This window comes from Haematobia irritans, chromosome 2, assembly GCF_050003625.1.
Source record: "Haematobia irritans isolate KBUSLIRL chromosome 2, ASM5000362v1, whole genome shotgun sequence".
Lineage (NCBI taxonomy): Eukaryota > Metazoa > Arthropoda > Insecta > Diptera > Muscidae > Haematobia > Haematobia irritans.
Genome location: NC_134398.1, coordinates 14,100,975 through 14,111,514, shown reverse-complemented (window position 1 = coordinate 14,111,514; position 10,540 = coordinate 14,100,975).

Here is a 10,540-nt window from a genome sequence, read left to right as displayed (position 1 = left end):
CTTGAATCAAGGAATTCTAGTATCCTTGTGGTCAAAATTAAAGGATGGAAATGAGAAAACGGATTTGTTGCGACAATTATGATGTCACAGAAGTATTTCTCTCCTCCAAGAGTTATACAGAAGAGCTCATTTTGGAAAATCCTTCGGATGAACCCTTCAAGTTCATTCAAAGTTAGTTCTCCAAAGTTTTTGACGTAGAATTTCACACCGTTGGTATTCGTCGAATAATAATTATTAAAGATTATATCCCCCAATTGTTTCAGGATGACGAATGCCACGCCATCGAGTCGCCACTTTGGACTACTTGACACTAGTTTCAATACGCAGAAAAATAAAATGGATTAAGCCGCAATGGAAGGAGGAGCTTGAGGTAGCCGCAAAGCAGAAAGCCAATTAAAAGGACTAACAAAAATTTTACACTGTTAGGGTGAGTATTAAGTTCGAGTTTAGCCGCTAAAATCGTAATTTTTTCACGATTGCTTTTCTTTAATAATCCATTTTAGGAAAACAAACTTTGTGAAAATTTGCTTTGGGTTATTCCCCATCAAGTTATAATGAAATCTGAAAATTAGAATTTTATGCCTATTTTTACTAATTTAGTTTTCACTTTAGTGAAAAAATGACGATTTTAGCGACTAAACACGAACTTAATACTCACCTTTAAATTGGATAAAGAACATTGAACAGTTTTTTTATTGACCATTAGGAATCGATTTTAAATCGTTGTTCTTAGAAATAATTTTAGAAATAATCGATTTAGAAATAATCGATTTTAAATCGTTTTTAGAAATAATTTTTGAAGCATTTTATTTTTCTATGCTCTCCTAGGTTAGGTTAGGTTAGGTTAAAGTGGCAGCCCGATTAAGATTCAGACTCACTTAGACTATTCAGTCCATTATGATGCCACATTAACTAAAAGTACCTATTACATTTAGGAGCTTCTAGTTTTTTTCGTTAAACCCACCCGATTATTTTCTTTTGTTAAAACAGCCTGATTGTTCCAAAAACATCAGCAGACTCTTGGAGTTAACGTTTTTCAAGTCCTCCAGCAATCTAAAGCTAAAACTATATGCTATATTCGCTTACGCATTTCACTAAATACAGGACAATCATACACGAGGTGTTTAATTGATTCACGGCAATAGTTTCTGCAAACTCATAAGGCAGCAACGCGTCGTAGCAGATATCAGGAGTGATATGTGACGACTTGAGATCACTGACGTCTTGAAAACACTAGAAGTGTTCGGTTTAATTTTAAATGAGACCCTATTTGCATGGTGTCGTTACAACCAAACAGATTCTAGTTCCCCTGGAATATATAAAGGTAGTTCCTAACTTTGCTAACTCACCCGCTTCGCCTGCATTTTGTGTAAGACATAAGCGAATTTTAGGGGCATATAGCAGATGCCAATTAGGATGGAGATGACATACAATAAGGATTTGGACAAATTTGAGGGACTTGAAGATGATGGCGAAGGCAACAGGACTTCAAAAGTGGCCTTGAAAGCCTTAGCTGTGATGGTTAAATGTGCGTTTAAGACGTGGAAGTATGCATTTAGTCACTACTTCACAAAAAACGGGTACTCTGGCGAAAATTTTCAAAACCTTATAATGCAAATATTAATGTCTTACAAAAAGAGTGCTCTTTAAGAATAATTTGTCTCATTGGAGACAAGGCAGGGAGCAACTACAAACTCTTTAGTAACTTGCTCAATACTGATAGTCGTCACTATTTCCTCCACGAGGGACATCGCATTTATGTATTCCACCATGTTCCTCACATTTTTAAAGGATTGAGGAATGCCCTATAAGCACGGGACATTAAAACACCAAAAGGGTATGCCAGTAGGAATGTCATAAAAGAGTTTTATAAGATTGATTCCCAATCTACATCTGCCCGTCTAGCACCAAAATCGACTCATGCACATATATATCTCAATACATTCCACAAGATGAATGTTAGAATGTGCGCTCAAGTAGTGAGCAGAACCACTGCCGCGAGAATTTTCTTTCTTTATGACACAAAACATTATCGAAATATTCCGGCAGTTGAGAAAAATGCAGTTGCGAATGCTAATTTTCTTAAACAAGTCAATGAGGGCTTCGATTTGAGCAATGGTCGCTCATTTTCCCATAAAAATCCCATTAAACGTCCTATAACACGTAGCAATGATATATTGCGTAAAATGTCTGACTTCACTGCATTTTTGAAAACTTTGAAGGTGGAAAATAATACACTAAGCCAAAAAAATTAATAGCATACTACGAAGCCAGCACGGACATGACAGACTACATTTTCGAATCTGAGCCTGATATCACATTTATTGCCCAAGGGCACTTTAACCAGGATGCCCTGGAAAATTTATTCGCTCGAGTTAGATCTCGAGGTGGTAATAATAATCACTCGTCCGCTCGGGAGTTTTCTATTACAATGTCCCATTTGTGAACAATCCGAATCAAATGTCGAATTGCGAAGACGATTGTGACATCGATTTAAACAGCCAACTTCCCTCTGTTATTGGTTTGTTACCTGATGACGACGAAGAACAAATAGCGCCAGTAACAAGGTAAGTTGGAAATTGTAATAAGATAATAGTGGATGAATGGAACTCGGATATCATCAGCTTGAGCGAGGACGAATTCGAAATATCTTTATCGGATGATGATGAAGAGGCGTCAACAGATTAAGACGATATGAGTGTTGTTTCCTTCAGAGCGGAGGAAGTTAGCATCCATACAGCTATAACACAATCGGCAGATGAGAAGTATGGATTAGGAAACTTCCTGGGGGAAATTTCGACAAATGAAGAAGCCGAATTGAGATACTTTGCTGGATACAATGTTCCGTGGCGCTCGAAAAAGCGACCAGCAATTGTCAATGCGACAAACATATGTTGAAGATAGGCGATATAAAATAATTTTCGGAAAACTTCATTGCTCTAAAGAGCTACACAAAAGAACTCAAATTGTCAAATCCCTCCGAAGAATTCTACGAAATAGTGCTTGTTCATATTAGAATCCTCAATGACACCTTGAAGGAAATCATTCACATAGTTGGTTTGAAAAAAAAAAAAATAATTATGGACAGAAGTGTGGAGGTTAATTCTAATTTGTTCCCACACTTCTTCAACAAGAACGATGAGTGTTACGAACATCGCTTGATGATTTTGGACCACTTAACAAAGGTCTTGTTGTTCAAAAAGGCTAAGTGGTTGACAGAAGATCAAGCTATAGCACGTGCAAAATTATTGGCAGCGCGGAAGATTCAATAAAAGTTTGACGGCCTCTAAAATCCCCCAATTGTTCCAGGATGACGAATGCCACGCCATCGAGTCGCCATTTTGGACTACTTGACACTAGTTTTAATACGCAGCAAACTAAAATGGATTAAGGATCAATGGAAGGAGGAGCTGGAGGTAGCAGCAAAGCAGAAAACCAATAAAAAGGAATAACAAAAATTTTACACTTTTAAATTGGATAAAGAACATTGGACAGTTTCTTTATTGACCATTAGGAATCGTTTACTCTGATATAGTTGAAAATTACAAAGATATGGTCAGTTTTTCATGCCAGTAACCAAATTTATACTTACACATATTACAAAATTTTATAAAAACTAATGACTGTTTGTCCTAAATGGTAGTAAAAACTACCATGATTCAGGCTCATTTAGACTATTCTGTCAATTGTGACACCACATTAACTAAAAGTACCTATTACATATAGGAGCTTCTAGTTTTTTTCGTTAAACCCACCCGAATTTTTTCTTCTGTTAAAACAACCTGATTGTTCCAAAATCATTAGCAGACTCTTGGAGTTAACGTTTTTCAGGTCCGCCAGTAATCTAAAGCTATATGCTAAATTCGCTTACGCCTTTCACAAAATGCAGGACAATAATGCAAGAGGTGATTTAATTGATTCATGCCAATAGTTTTTACAAATTCATAAGGCAGCGACGCGTCGTAGCAGATATCAGGAGTGATATCTGACGACATGAGATCACTGACGTCTTGAGAACACTAGGAGTGTGCGGTTTAATATTAAACGAGACCATATTTATCTAGTGTCGTTACAACCCAACAGATTCTAGTTCCCCTGGAATATATAAAGGTAGTTCCTAACCTTGCTAACTCACCCGCTTCGCTTGTATTTTGTGTAAGGCGTAAGCGAATTTTAGGGGCATATAGCAGATGGCAATTAGGATGGAGATGACATACAATAAGGATTTGGACACATTTGAGGGACTTGAAGATGACGGCGAAGACAACAGGACTTCAAAAGTGGCCTCGAAAGTCCTAGCTGTGATGGTTAAATGTGCGTTTAAGGCGTGGAAGTATGCATTTAGTCACTACTTCACAAAAAACGGGTACTCTGGCGAAAATTTTCAAAACCTTATAATGCAAATATTAATGTCTTACAAAAAGAGTGCTCTTTAAGAATAATGTGTCCCATTGGAGACAAGGCAGGGAGCAACTGCAAACTCTTTAGTAACTTGCTCAATACTGATAGTCGTCACTATTTCCTCCACGAGGGACATCGCATTTATGTATTCCACCATGTTCCTCACATTTTTAAAGGATTGAGGAATGCCCTATAAGCACGGGACATTAAAACACCAAAATGGTATGCCAGTAGGAATGTTATAAAAGAGTTTTATAAGATTGATTCCCAATCTACATCTGCCCGTCTAGCACCAAAATCGACTCATGCACATATATATCTCAATACATTCCACAAGATGAATGTTAGAATGTGCGCTCAAGTAGTGAGCAGAACCACTGCCGCGAGAATTTTCTTTCTTTATGACACAAAACATTATCGAAATATTCCGGCAGTTGAGAAAAATGCAGTTGCGAATGCTAATTTTCTTAAACAAGTCAATGAGGGCTTCGATTTGAGCAATGGTCGCTCATTTTCCCATAAAAATCCCATTAAACGTCCTATAACACGTAGCAATGATATATTGCGTAAAATGTCTGACTTCACTGTCTGACTTAGTCCTGGTACACCCGGAAAAAAGGGACTCTAATGCCAACTGAACTTTATTTTAGTTCATGAAGATTAGTTGAGTTTAGTTAAATTTTGCTCAATATGAGTAATTGTTTCTTATTTGAATAATTTTTTGCTAGCTTGGGACCTATTTACAGTAAACAATCATTGATTTTTTCTGTGTGAGAGGAAGTGTTATTTAACTAAAAGTACATAAAAAATTGAAAATTGGGTGTACAGTATATAAAGAATAAGTCGATTAAGTCATGTCCTCTGTAGTGGACATCGGTAGCCAAAGGGTCCAAGATTTATAAAACCGTTTATATACAAAATTCAAACCTTACGGAGTTTTAATAAAGGGTTTAATACCTAATAAGGGAGCCACCGTAGTGCAAAGTTTGCGTTTTTGAACTCGTTAATCAGTACTGGTATTAAAAGGTATCAAAACTAAGGTTTCGATTATTCATGAAACACACAATTCTATCGATGGTTACAAATCATATCGTGTATTAAGATCACGCGTAAAGAGATTCGGCTCAAGTATATGCTGAATAGCACAGAACATAAAATGTTTATTAAAATGGAAATTTGGAAAACGTCGATACATTTTAGAAGTCAGGTATGACGTCAGTCTATAAGCACCTATAAGTATTTCGAAAAATACTTCCAAAAATATAGTTTTAGAAAATGTAGCTTTTTTTCCAAACAATATCTACATACTACTATTTTCCAAAATTTATATTATACCAAAATACATGCAAAAACAACAACATTTTTTAACAGAATTGAATTAACATGTGTTTAAGTATATTAAGGTGAATTGACTCCTTTGACCACTACTACACCCAAAGAAATTTGTTAGTAGGGACAGCAGAAAAGTCTGCTAAAACAGCTGAAAAAGGGACAGCAGTACTTTTTTGCTGAAATAGCAAACATTTCCTGCTATTTTTTAAGCTCGATTACACAAAAACATACTTTATTTTGGCCGAAAAAAATAAAAATGTCAACTTAGCATCTATCCCAACATAATTAAAACAATATTTCACGAATATCTATAGTATTTGACCAAAAAATCTGAGTATTTATCGAAATGAAGTACAACAGCAAACAAAATGTTTGCTGATCGTATTTAGGAGCTTGTAAGTATATTGCAGTGCAAAAATATTCCAAAAACTACTTTTTTTTTTTAGATATGCTTTGGGGACTAATTTATAACCAAAATATTTTATAAATTGTTGTTCATTAGGCCGTGAAGTACAAAAATATAACAGCAGACATCGATTGCTGTTTTTAGCAGACTTTTTTCTATGAGTGTAATTATACCGATTTCAAAATAATAACCTCAATGCTTACCTTATATGACGTGAAATAAATTTAAAAAAAAATATTTTCGATTTTATTTTATAAACATTTTAATAGGATTTTATTTAATAAAAAGTAAAGCACATTATAATAAAATATTTATTAAAATAAAATACAACAAAATAAAAAATAATTATTATTATTTAAATAGGAAAAATATATAAAATAAAAGTAATTGTAATTGATGTATACCCAACTCCCATGGACATTACATTAAACAATTGAATAATGCTCAATCCTCTGTTGAATTTGTCTACCATTTGAGATTTCAATTTAATGATATAATTATTGAAATCTTAAAAAGTTAAAAGAATAAAAAGTTCAAATAATTATTAAAATATTAACAAATTTAAAAGAATATTCTCAAATGGTATACAAAAACGTAGCAGCCGGCACCCTCGTGCAGGGTTCAGGAGTGGGATTTTTGCCAGCCACCTAAAACTGAAAATAAAAAAATTATATAAAAAAAACAAATTTGGTTGCAACATAATTTGATTTTCCAAATATTAATTAATTTCGTTGTATGCAAAATAAAAATTCTTCCATTCAATATAACAATAAATTCATGAATAAAAACAAAACAAAAAAAATACAAACGAATTGGCCATATTTGTGTAAAAAGGAATATATGGAGGTTTTATCTAAATCTGAACCAAATCAGATCAAACTTAACACACTTAAATATCATATTAAACATAAACATACATAACACGGTTTAAGGTTGGTACTAACTTCGAGTTTAGCCGCTAAAATCGTAATCGATAACTTTTCTTTAATAATCCATTTTAAGAAATACAAACTTTGTAAAGACTTGCTTTGCGCTTTTCCCCATCAAGTTATAATAAAATCTGCAACAAATATGTATGATCTTATGCCCTTTTTCATTGATTTAGTTTTCACTTTAGTGAAAAACTCGAACTTAATACCCACCTTTACCACAAAAACTGCTAAAACAGCAATATTTAAAATCGGAAAAGACGTAACTTACATTGCAAACATTTGATAGGAGAAGCAAAACACTTTCTTGCAGTTCCTTGCGCTTGCTTGTTACGGCTTTTTTGATTTCTTTTGATGCTCTACTTACCTAGGAGCAATGTTGGCATGGCTCCTTTCCGAAGCTTTCGAAGGCCCACGCAATCAGCCTCAAAGTGACGACTGCATACGCGGGCACTTGCAGGAAGCTTCTCCAGATCCAGTTTTAAATTGTAGCACCATTTTATCCGTGCTTCTATGTCCGATGGGAAAAGGAAAAAGAGGTGCTCACCACCACCTATAACCTTTTCCCCCTTACAAATAATGCACTTCATTTTCTCTTACAAAGACACTTAAAAAAACACTAAAACTAAACACTAAAACTAAACACTAAAACTAAACTTAAAATTAATGATTTTTTTTAATTATTAAATTTAAAAAATCTTTTAAAACTATAAAAACTAAGAACTAACTAAATAACTAAACACCTACCACTTCTCTTCACTACACTAATACTTTTTAAAAAAATTTACCGCGCAAATTCGATAAAGTCATCTTTACACCCGCGAACATGTTGGTGGTAACCAACAAATCCGACGAACAACGTATATTTGCAAATACTCGCGAGATTTTTATAACAATCTGATCCAATATTATGCACTCAGAGAAAATATTGGCAGATTTTTATAACAATCTGATCCAATATTATGCACTCAGAGAAAATATTGGCAGATCTTTTCGAATATCTGATCCAATATTCTACACTCAGAGAAAATATTGGCAGATATTTTCCATTATCTCAAACTGTGAATGATTAACAAAAGTTGCAGAAAATACACTCATAGAAAAAATGTATGCTAAAAAACAGCAGTACATGTCTGCTGTTACATTATCTCAGAGAATAAAGCCGCCGATTTAACTTTTAGGCAGTCGACGCCGCCTCCGAATATGTCGACTTATCTCGACTCAAATTTAGCCGCCAATTAATCGAAAATGTCCTTTAAATCAGAAAAAATTACTTCTAATTGTCGATTTTTTCCAAAATTTTGAACCTTCCACCCATTTTTTCCTATTTTTATTTTGCCTATTTTTCCCACCAAAAAATTAAAAAAATACATCAAAACAAATTACATTAAAAATGCGAACTTTATTACATTAAATTTATTAAAATAATACATCAAAACAAATTGCATTAAAAATTTGAACTTTATTACATTAAATTTGTTAACACACCTATTATTCAAAAGTCAGCCAGGAAACAACAGCTGACTTAGGTTCCACACCACAGAGAATTCTCTTCTCTCAACTCGTTACGAATGTGAAAAATAAAAGAAAATAGGAAACAACCTGCAATGTTTGTTTGCAACCAAATTGTATTAAACTAATCTGGTAAATGCAACATTTGGTTCGACGCAAGCCAATCTTCCTCTTCCATAATCTTTGGCCACGCCATCGAGTCGCAATTTTGGACTACTTGACAATAGTTTTAATCCGCAGCAAAATAAAATGTATTAAGGCGCAATGGAAGGAGGAGCTGCAGGTATCAGCAAAGCAGAAAGCCAATAAAAAGGAGTAACAAAAAATTTACACTGTTAAATTGGATAAAGAACATTGGACAGTTTTTTATTGACCATTAGGAATCGATTTTAATTCGTTGTTTTTAGAAATAATTTTTGAAGCATTTTATTTTTCTATGCTCTCCTAAAACTTCAATTTAGTTAATCGCACTTCTACCCAGTTAGTTCATATTTCAAGAATTTTGTGAATATCTCGAAATAATTATTATTTAGAACTCTTTTGTCATTCATGCGACTACTTAAGTTAGTTAAAAATTTTACTTAAAGTTGTTTACTCTGATATAGTTGAAAATTACAAAGATTTGGTCAGTTATTCGTGCCAGTAACGAAATTTTTACTTACACATATTACAAAATGTTTTCATATCAGTCAGTTCAATTTTATAAAAACTAATGACTTTTTGTCTTAATTGGTAGTAAAAATTACCATGAGTTTACCCTTAGGTTAGGTTAAAGTGACATCCCGATTTGATTCAGGCTCATTTAGACTATTCAGTCAATTGTGATACCACATTAACTAAAAGTACCTATTACATATAGGTGCTACTGGTTTTTTTTTTGTTAAACCCACCGATTATTTATTATTATTTTTTTTTTGTTAAAACAACCTGATTGTTTCAAAAACATTAGTAGACTCTTGAAGTTAACGTTTTTCAGGTCCGCCAGTAATCTAAAGCTTTATGCTATATTCGCTTACGCCTTTCACAAAATGAAGGAAGATCATACAAGAGGTGTTCAATTGATTTAATTGATTCACGCCAATAGGTTTTGCAAACTCATTAGGCAGCGACGCGTCGTAGCAGATATCATGATATCTGACGACTTGAGATCACTGACGTCTTGAGAATACTAGAAGTGTGCGGTTTAATTTTAAATGAGACCATATTTGCCGGGTGTCGTTGCAACCCAACAGATTCTAGTTCCCCTGGAATGTATAAAGGTAGTTTCTAACTTTGCTAACTCACACGCTTCGCCGGCATTTTGTGTAAGGCGTAAGCGAATTTTAGGGGCATATAGCAGTCAGCTAATGTTTTTGGAACAATCAAGTGGGTTCAACGGTAAAAACTAGAAATGCCTATATGTAATAGGTACTTTTAGTTAATGTGGTATCACAATGTCTAAAGTCTAAATGAGCCTGATTCAAATCGGGCTGCCACCTTAAATTAACCTTCTTAAGGGAGCCACCGTGGTGCAATGGTTAGCATGCCCGCCTTGCATACACAAGGTCGTGAATTCGATTCCTGCTTCGACCGAACACCAAAAAGTGGATTATCCCACTTCATTAATGCTGGTGACTTTTCTGGGGCTTTCAAAGCTTCTCTAAGTGGTTTCACTGCAATGTGGAACGACGTTCGGACTCTGATATAAAAAGGAGGTCCCTTGTCATTGAGCTTAACATGGAATCGGGCAGCACTCAGTGATAAGGGAGAAGTTAACCAATGTGGTATCACAATGGACTGAATAGTCTAAGTGAGTCTGATACATCGGGCTGCCACCTAACCTAACCTTCTTAAACTCTCCGTTTCTTTGGTCATATCCATTGGAATCAATTACGCAAACCTCAAATTTACAACCTATTTCTGATATCCGAACGAAAGCAAATGCGTACGAACGGTAGTCACTCACTTTCGTCTAGATTTG